This window comes from Branchiostoma lanceolatum, chromosome 13 (genome assembly GCF_035083965.1).
Source record: "Branchiostoma lanceolatum isolate klBraLanc5 chromosome 13, klBraLanc5.hap2, whole genome shotgun sequence".
NCBI lineage: Eukaryota > Metazoa > Chordata > Leptocardii > Amphioxiformes > Branchiostomatidae > Branchiostoma > Branchiostoma lanceolatum.
In genome coordinates, this window is record NC_089734.1 from 19,575,554 (window position 1) to 19,586,101 (window position 10,548).

Here is a 10,548-nt window from a genome sequence, read left to right on the forward strand (position 1 = left end):
CCTTTCCTTAATTTGCTTCTTTGCCTTCGAAACTTCTTGTTTTGCCTCTTTGCCTACTTTTTTTTTTATTTATACAAGGTACTAAACATAAATCTGATATTGTCTGGACTGTTGACTGCTCCGAATTTTCTTCCTATATGCATCCTCGTGGTGCTGTTAGATTTTTTTCTACCTTCGCCAAGAAGGTTATATTTTCAGTTGTCCAATGGTGGAGTGGCTTCGGTCTGGGTGTGTATGTAGGTCTACAGCATAACTCCAGAAGCTGTAGATGTATCTTCATGACATATGTAGGTGAGTCGTGGTTGCGGAAACAAAATTCAAGTCTTCGAATAGTTTACCTGACGTTTTTCTAAGGTACTGCTGCGGGATGTGTATGCATGTGTGTTTGTATGTGGACAATATAATTCGAGAAGATGTGAATGGCTCTGCTTGATATTTGGTGGATGGGTAGGGGTCACACAAAGAAAATTGAAGTTCGTTAATGGGCCTCCTAGTCAGAGGTCAGATTTTCTGCAAGAGCTACGGTCGTGACTTTTGTATGATAGATAACTCTTGTACATGTAAAGCTCGCAGGGAGTAAGTTTTGTACTAAGTATTTGCCCCATAGTAACTTGTTTGGAATTGCAGTGGCCATTTTTGTTTTGACCTTTGGACAAGTAGGGGTCGACGGATCGTGATGATTTTCTGTATGTAGATAGCTTGGGTGATGCTCAACATAATAAAGTAAATAGGAATTTTAAACACGTGACGTATGTACCTAAAGGAGAGAAATATCGATAAACATCAGTTATGCAAATGTCTACCTAATTTCCATAGCTGGTAAAATACTATATGATAATACCATAGTGGTAAATGCTGGAAATTTCATTATTGCGAAATTTGGAAGCGAAGTAAAAGTGAACATTATTGGACATACATCATGCAAACCAGGGCCTTATTTTCATAATTTATCAGGAAATGCTACAATAGCCATCTTTCCTAAGATAAGCATATTGTTGACTTACAAACACCAACCAACGAAGAAGGTAACCATCTTGGACCGAGAGTTTGGACGGGGAGTCAAGGAAGCTGTGCACATCAGGTCGCGCTCTCCGTCCCTCAACCGTGACCAAGGACGCCACAGACTCCCTCCAATCTACAAGGTTGTAGACCACAGTATTTCTCCTATAGGGATTTATATAGTTAAGGATCCCAAGGAGAGAAGCTTCGACGCTTGAAAATTTATATAAAGGTGCACAATTAGGGCGCCAGTTTTTTTATATGTTTGACTTCAAGGTTCAATCTACAAAATATCTGCAAAATGAGGTTAAATTTGCCAGCTCGTTCTCTTTAAAAAGCCACTATGATATGACACCCAGCGGAGGTCACCATACTGCAGGCGACTTACAGTAGTCGGGCGGTAACAATATCCAGGCGCGAATCCAACCCGACCGAACAAACATCGTAATCAAACTCGTACTGTCTCAAAACTGACGTATTTCTCTGCCATTCACCACAGTTTCAGCCTCGCTAACGTACACAGAAGAAAAACTACGGCCTTTTCAAGCAATGTGACGCACTACTTTGTACCCGAACCACTATTGTCCACGGGGGTCGCCCATTAATACTGTGTTCTGCGACCACAACTCCCTCGTCCAGTCATGTGACCTGGGTGACCTTTGACACCTAGGTCACGTGACACCTCTTATAGCTGAAGTAAGATGACGGATGTCATCTGAAAGCTCCTTGTAGCTTGTCAATTTTTAGTCGTGCGTATTAGTTTAAAAATCCTTCATTCAAAGCATATTGTTAGTTGGGCGAAAATATGTTCCACTTATATAATAAATGCTAATATGGACCTTTTTTGCAAAAGCAATGAGAAACATTTAGAATACATCACTCGAAAAGGTTGACATCATTTGACGAAGGTATGATGTCGTGGAACTCTAGTTTATAGATATCTCCAAGAGATCGTTAAGCCTATTTACAAAGCTCCTACTTAGGGCACAGAACATTTCTTGGACACAACACGCTACTCTTAAAACGATTTATGCAAGTCTTCCACGGTTGTCTCAAAAGCTCACCCACCGTCGTGTAATATTTGCTGGACACTGCTTTCGAGCCAAACAGCAAATAGTTTCGGACATCCTTCTATGGAAACCAAGAGGCCAAGTGCACTGCAGAAGTTTGACTTTTACCGATAGTTTAGTCAGAGACACTGAGATTGCATATGAACACTTAGGACAAATGATGTTGGACAGGGCAATATGGAGTGATGTATGTTCTTATTTAGTCCCGGCCGATGGCCGATAGATGATGATGATGATTTACGGTGTAAAATGACAAGGGTGAAGATGCGATAAAGCAATCTAAGAATGTCGAGGCTATAAAAGGGATGTCCCTGTCAATAAAAACATGAACAGGGTTAGAACTCCTGATCTTGTTATTCAAAAGCAAACACACCACCCTCTTGGCCATGACACGTACTGATTCAACCTAATTCTTGCGATCCAACCTACGTCACCTATGTATATATACTGAGGTCTATGATGGAGAACTATGCTAGGGTTACCTCAGTTTTGTTTCCGGATAGCCCTCTACTTGAAGAACATAGATAAGAAATGCACATAAACCGTCCAAAGTAGTCTATAGACAAACGATAGTCAAACCACTATGTTTGTCCCACCGCTTGTTTGACGCGATTGAAGAAACTAATGATGTGCAGTGAATTTCAACAACACTGGTGGTACGGGGAGTTCACGTGATGGCAACAATGTTTTGACGCGCGAAAATGTAGCGTAGATGAGGGGGTCACTGGATTGTATTAAACCTTCCTAAAACTTCCTTCCTGAAGTTTCAAGCCGCGAATCGCCATTAATAGTTTGAATATAAAAGAAAGGTTTGATGTCAGCTACTTTTAAAAGATAATAGCTACAGTGCGAGTTAGAAAAACATGACGAAGTACGCGGTGTCGGGTAACATATGAAATGCGTCAGGCAAGGCGCTTCGAGGTAACTTGTTGTTCAGACTTTTTGAGTTCATTCTGTTTTGACGCTGGATGTAAACACATTTCATTGTTTGGATAAAGAGAGTTATGACTTAGAATCATACTTATGTCGTTCCAGGTCTCTGTTTTTTTTTATCGCCCATTTGTTGGGTCAAATTGTTTACCAATTCTGGGCTATATCATTTAGGTTATATCTTCAAATGTATTGAGGGCCATGCGGAGGGGGCCAAGAATATCATTGTAAGGGGGGGGGGGGCAAAATATCATGGCCGCTCCTTTGAAATCTGGTCCCCTCCTTAGACTTGTAAATACACGTACTATTTCTATGGAAAAAAACACGGAATATTATTGGATCTGAAGAAACAAGCCACAAGATATTGAGCCCTTACAGAGGGGTCCCAGAATGCCATGAGGAAGGGATCTAGAATATCATGGCAAGGGGGACTAGAATGTATTTGTTGGTAAGACCTATTGGCGTGCGTTTGATTCACGGAAAGAAGCCTTTAATGTAAAGAGCCCCAACTATCATTACTTCGATTCCTCCTTGAACTCGTATACATACGGACTCTTTTAGTTGAACTTAATGCATGTATCCATGCATGTATTTTTTTTTACATAGGATGGTTTTATATCGCTGTGGGCCTTCGTAGTTTTGAGGTCACGCAAATTCAAAGCAGATGTTGAGATGCGCCCAAATCACCATGGGGGTCCCAAAAAATGGAGCACCGGCACCCCTATGTTCCCACCCACCTATGTACCTGAGCGTTCCTTTACAGCTGTGGCTATATAGGTGGTGTCGGGACATAGGGGTGTGGGAATTTATGGGTGTGGTAACATATGACTGCTGTAACCGTGTTTCTTGCTATTGTTTCAGTCTGATTTCCGCTGTTAGCATTTGTGAGATTCTGAAGGTCTCTGTACTGAAACGTGCAATACGGAGATTTCTTTCATTGTGCAACATCGTCACGGGTTCCTCTGTATGTTCCGGGATTCAGCTGGGTCAATATCTTCGACGGATGTTTCGCCACCATGTCGGCAAATGTACACAATACCGGTTTTAAGAATCAAGATATTTGACGTACTCTTCCCATTTGGTCTTCGTGAAATTGAATCGTCGGAAGAAGGAAACTACTCCAGGTGAAATTACGTTGACGTTAAACCCTATTAGTCGATGCTGGGGATTTGCGATTGGGTCAAGCAGAACCTTTTGACATTGATTAGTGATGTCGTTGGGCACAAACACCTGGCGTGGGGTTGCCTTCTTCTGGAGTTATTAAAGGATCCAGAGGACTGGGTCATAGTGAGAGACATCTGGTTTGCCTCATCCCAATTTTTCACAAGTTCTCTATCTTCGTTAGCTTGCTTATAACCCGAGTAGCGTTTAGGATGTTGATTTCGCCAACTTTAAAATGGCAATCAGTGACTTGCCATAGAATGTTGAATTTCTGAAACGGTGTTTTAGGGACAGAAATTAAAATTATTTACAAAGTCGATGGACAGGACTTCGAACTTGTCGACATGCAAGGTTGTAATAGTGCCATTGATAGTTTAAGGGTTGAGGAAGGATTTGACGATAAGATACCAGGTAACGACAGTCCCATCTTCCCAGGTAACAAAAAATAATAATAACAATCCATGGCAGAAATAAGTAACTTTGAAAGAGGTTGGAAATTTAAAAAAAAAATTACAAATACATCAGTGTACAATAATGTATTTATTTTTCATTCGACCAAGACCTACTCATATACCGACAACATTGAAGTCCTTGACCTTGTCCATCCAAATCAACTAAGCAACCAACCCAGCACCCACACAAAGTGACACAATCGATCTACTCAAGAAAAAGTCCTGAATATACAATTCTACAGGTAACGCTTCTGCGACAATCCATTGATTGTTGTTGGATGATTCAAGCCAGCCCTACGATAATATATATCTACGCAGCAGCTGTGTATCCCCTGGGCATAAAACTTTGCTGCAAGCACTTTATCGTAACATCTCACAGGAACACTTTACGAAATATAACGTTACCTCGGGAAAGGTTCTCTGTAAACCATACTTTTCAAATCCAATGGGATTCTGGTGGAAAGAGCTACTCGTTCGTTTTCGACGCCTATTTGACTAATACCTCACTAAAGTGGAATGGACCATAGAGAATGTAGACCGATATATACGCAGCACAAACCTGGCAAATTACAACTCGCTAGAACATCTATTATCAGAATAGGAGAACGACAGAAACTACTGAGGATGACTTTCCAGTTTAAAATCGCTCAACTATATTACTCAGAGTTACTCTTCTTAGTGAAACTTTCAAATCTCAACTGATTTACTTCCCGCGTAATTACAAACAAACTATGACAAATACGTTGGCGTTTACAGTTTAAACTCCATTCAGAAGACATGCAGATGATGCAGCAACAATCTACAGGAAAAGGCGTTCTCGCCATTGCTATAAAATCACTGTCTCTAAGCACGTCGTATCTAGTTCAGCCAAATGGGCAAGAGCTACGCAATATCTATTATCCCTGACTTCCTGATCGAGTCAATGCAGGGCAACAGCGGAAACGGGAATACCTGCTTTCCACCGGCTAAGTTTGCCTCATAATTGTTACAGTGGCGCTGCTGACAGATACCATCAATAAGCGGCTTAGGTTCCGGAGAGCGCCATTTCCTTTAAGAGCTGTTCAATTGCCCAGGAAGACTGACGTGGCGTCTTTAACAGCCAGACCTGATGAGGTTGCAATTCCTCTTTGGAAGCCACTAATCACGCAGCCACAAGTGGATAACGATGAATAAGTCTAGGAGAATAGAAAATATATCAGTTGAAGGCCTTTTGTCAGACAATTTGTCACTGTGTATGGTCTATTCATTCATCTTAAGCAAAGTAGTAGACTCGACTCGAGCCATAACTCAAGACAGCTCAAGAACGCCTATTTGATTCCAACCTTTAATTTTTATGTCATGTTTGTGTTCTTTCCATTTCTATTCAGGATGGCTAGGAATGCAACACATGTGTAAGAAACTCACCAACTCAGCCAACTACATACGCGCAGAATAATGCTGAATGGAGCAGGGCTATCACACATTAAGCTATTTCTTGGTTCCTGGATTTTTGTAGAAATGCTTGGGAATGTGTTCTACATTATAAAAATTGCAAAAAGACAACGACAAGTATCAATATCTGCTCCTTACATGGCCAGGATCGTCTCCCGGTGAAGGTTGGTGTACAATAGGGCAGAATGACTCGATGGGTCCAAGCACATGTCGCGGGATTAAATTCACCTTCTTAGTCTTTATAGTTCTCGTGTATTTTTGGCAATAGCTCTTACATTCATACGTCACCATAACAATAGTTTTTGGATACCATTTTTTTCATTATTTTTGAAAAATACAGGGCTTTAGAATTGATTAATTGGGGGAATCAAGTCTTAATGACAGGCACTAGATTTTTAGCGAGGTCAACGCCCACAGAACCGGTCCTTTTGAATGCAAAGTAGCCAATCAACGCCAATCTACTGGCCCCGAGGGACAAGAAGGAATATTTTACACGCATTGTCCGTCGAATACTGGTTGATTGTTAATAGCGGTAATACATTACAAAGGAACTTTCCATAGGACTTCATTTAGTTTGCAGCATATGTTTTAACAGCAGATGACGTTTCATCCTGGCTATGAAGAGGAGAACGACGCAATGAAAAAGTTTGAAACATCGACACGACCTGACCACACAACATTGATAATGCAAAACAGCCGTTGCGCCACGCTTCGGAGAGGGTAATTTGTTACTTTTGCATGGTTAAAGTTGTAAGCTGTAGCACTTCGTATCATACTTTTAAATGACGCAATATGCATGCGGCTGGCTCCTCCCAAAATGCAGTGTCAAATTGGCGCGGCAATACGTACGACAGAACAAACTTCACGATCCCACTCATACAGCCTCACAGCCGACTTGTTTTTAGTGTAGCATGAAGTACGCACATTCGCCATGCCTTTTTACACTTAACAATGTCTACGCATGTGCAAGTCGTGATCGTCCAAAGAACGTTCACATTTCGCACTACTTTATTTCGTAACTATGTTCTGTGGCCTTTGTCGGCAAAGATATGAAAGTTTACTTTACAAACTGATAGATCTAGATATACGGAACGAAGTGAAATTACTGGAAACAATAACTCAAATGCGCTTGGATTGAGTTTGTGACATTTACATAAGACCAGGGGTTTTAACAACTCACAAGGCGGCCGTTATTGGCTAATTGTCGGTGACGTTCGGTGACCATATGAAAATTGACCTCTCTGACCATATGACCTCTCTAGAAAATTACTGGCCGACGTTTAATGTGCACGGGGGGGGGGGTATTTATGTGCTCCTGTGTCATGCTACTAAATGGCCAGAAATTAGGTATTGGGGTGCTGTGGGAAATATACACCAACTGTTACATAGAGGTTAGGCATAAAGCTACTTACAATTTTTTGTTTGATATTTCTGTCTATTTTCAGATTAGAAATGCTGAAATAGACGGGCTCATTTGAGTCATTTGAGAATAAGGAGAATTCTGGAACGCCAACTTTGGACTGGATTTATCTTTGAGTAGTAGACTTCACCTTAGGGCATTTTTACACTGGGTGCCAGAAAGAGTCTAGTCTTTTATTGCATCATTAAATTTGCAAAGTTGAATTGTGGACTGTGGTGATTTTGACATAGAAGTTCATAGTTTCGTATACTTACACAGGGGTTATATTTGGGAAACTTAATGTTGGGCTGGGATGGTTTTAGAATTCTGTATGATTTTGGTATTCATATTTAGACAAATCTTAGGCAGTTCAAATTATAGGAAAAGAGATATAGGGCTGATCAAATTATTTTGCATTGGCTGGCAATTATTGCCTTTCTGATAATATGAAGTATTGCATATATAAAGGTAATCATTAATCAATCCCTTAGACGCTTAGCAAGAATGTAAGCTTCGTGATGTTCCATGGCACAAGAACCATCAAAGGAACATGCGGTTAGATGATGAGGATGATCGGTTTTCTCGGATTTTGACACATTATGTACAATCATGACACGATGTAAGATTTTGACTGCAGTTGCTGGTTGTTATTATATCTAAAGGACCAAATGGCAAACCAGCTTGGGCAGATAGTTGCCTTGAGGGTTGTTTTTACTCATTGGATTTGACCGTATTTTTATTTTGAATTACGAACAAAATATTTGCACCAAATTCTAAACAAGATTGGCAACATAAAAAGATTCTTAGCCCACATGCAAATAAGGACCTCGCATAAATCATATCAGTCGATCACCTTCTCTACCAAAATAACACAAGTCCAATGTATGAAAATCTTGTTTTCACAAAAAAGATAACGTACCATTTCCTCATAAATTATGTAAATGACGCCCTCTATGCAAGATTTGTGTCTAATAGTGGCCAAATTTACTCAACTTCCAAATGGTGCAAAAACGAAATCCCCATCATTAACCACTATGGATTTATAGTATTTTGGCATTAATTATGCAAATTAAGTATCAATTTGCATAATTGATATCTATCTATATTTATCTCTTTCTCAGTTACATATGTCATGTGTTTGAGAGTCCTATAATAGAATTCAGCTGATTTATCAACTGTCCTCATTAATTATGCAAATCAGATATTGATTTGCATAATTGGCATATAATTATGTAAATCATCACTTAAGCTATCTACACACCAAAAATTACGAAGATCCGTCATCCCCTTCTTGCGTTATTCTCTTTCAAAGTTTGAGTCAAAATCAGCTCCTGCAGTTCCAAAAAAAGCCGCTAGGGGGTCCAAATCTACAAGACATATTTTCCTAACAAAGAGCTATCCACCACTTAAGAATCAAGCCTATAGCATGTTCAGAAGACGAGATTTGAAAAGTGAAAGTTCCCCTGCAGTACCATAGAAAGTCGCTAGGGCGCCCAAAATCCAATCATTTCAAGGTCTCCCACAGACCTACCTACCTACAAAATATGAAGACAATACATCCAGGCATTCTTGAGTTATCATCCCATGGACTTTCACATTCCTGTACAATTCCTAGAATTCTTGCAATCTGCACACAATATAGTAAAAATTTGGCTCGCCTCTGAGGCGTCGCCAAAAAAATAACAGTTTAAAATCTGTAATAGACGGAAATATCATCATGTTCTTAGGCATGAGGTTTGAGCAAATACATGTCGTTTGCAAGTTTTCCCTCGATACCTTCTATTATTTAAGGAACTTTTTGCATCCGTACATGATGTCTGTGAGAGTATCAATTTATCCCACATCTAAAGGTCAAAGCATATATGACTGGTTTATTGAATGAACTCTCTTCACAGCCCAAAAGGGCGGAATTGCGAAATTCAGTACATAGTTTCCCATACCTGATGTTCTTTGTCTATGGGTCGCTTCGGTGACATTCAGTCAGCATACTGGCTGTGTTACCCTTCATGACATGCAACTTTAACGCTTCTCACTCCCTTTACAAGGTCTAGTAATTGCATGCAAGGCGATGGGTCTTCCCGCCAATATGTCCGCGAGCAAATCATTTATGTAGTGTCCATTCTTATATTGATTGTACCTGCCATTTTCTTATCATATGGTACTAATGTATACATAAAAGGGACCACGGAATAGGAAAAAACAGGAACATCTACAATATTACAATAGCTCGCGTCTCATATTCTAGTTTTATTTTGAATTTGCTAACCCATTAATGCAGTATGTAGTGATCTTGAAGACCCACATACTAATTAGAACGTTTGCAGTTCGAACTAGAGTTTCACGATCTCATCCCTTCGCCAAATGATTTTAACCTTCATGACTGACGTATTATGAGTGTTTTCCATCTGTAATGCAAATAGGCTTCTCATTTGCATAAGTCTTACCAGTGTCATATTTTCAACCTAAATAACAGAGGTTGTCCAAAGTATTCTAACAAAGAGAGCTATTTACGGACTTTAATATCAATGATGAGGTCCTCATTAGCATAATTCCGATTCAATAGTCGTTATATTCACTTTACGTCCAGATGCATCAAGTATGAAATTGCCGTGATTAGCAGTTTATAGAATTATGAAATATTGCTATAAATTTATTAATCATGCAAATCAGGTCTTCATTTGCATGTTTTGATATATCCACATTCCTCTCTCCCTCAGATACAAATGTCATATCATGGTAAAACGCAGTAGGTTTTTTGAACATCCTTATGAAATATGCAAATCAGAATATAGTTTGCATAATTATGGTCGGATTATACAAGGCATCACTTAAGCTATCCACATACCAAAAATCAAGATGATTCGTCAACCCCATCTTGACTTAAAGTCTTTCTCATTTATTATGCAAATGATATTCATATTTACATAGTTGACATGAATCAACATTCCTCTCTTTCTCAGTTACATATGTCACATATTTGAAAGTGCTATCATAAGATACAGCGGACGTGAGAACTTTCCTCATTAAGTATACAAATCAAATACTGATTTCCATAATTAGTATTTAACTATTCAAATCACCACTCAAGCTATCTACATACCAAAAT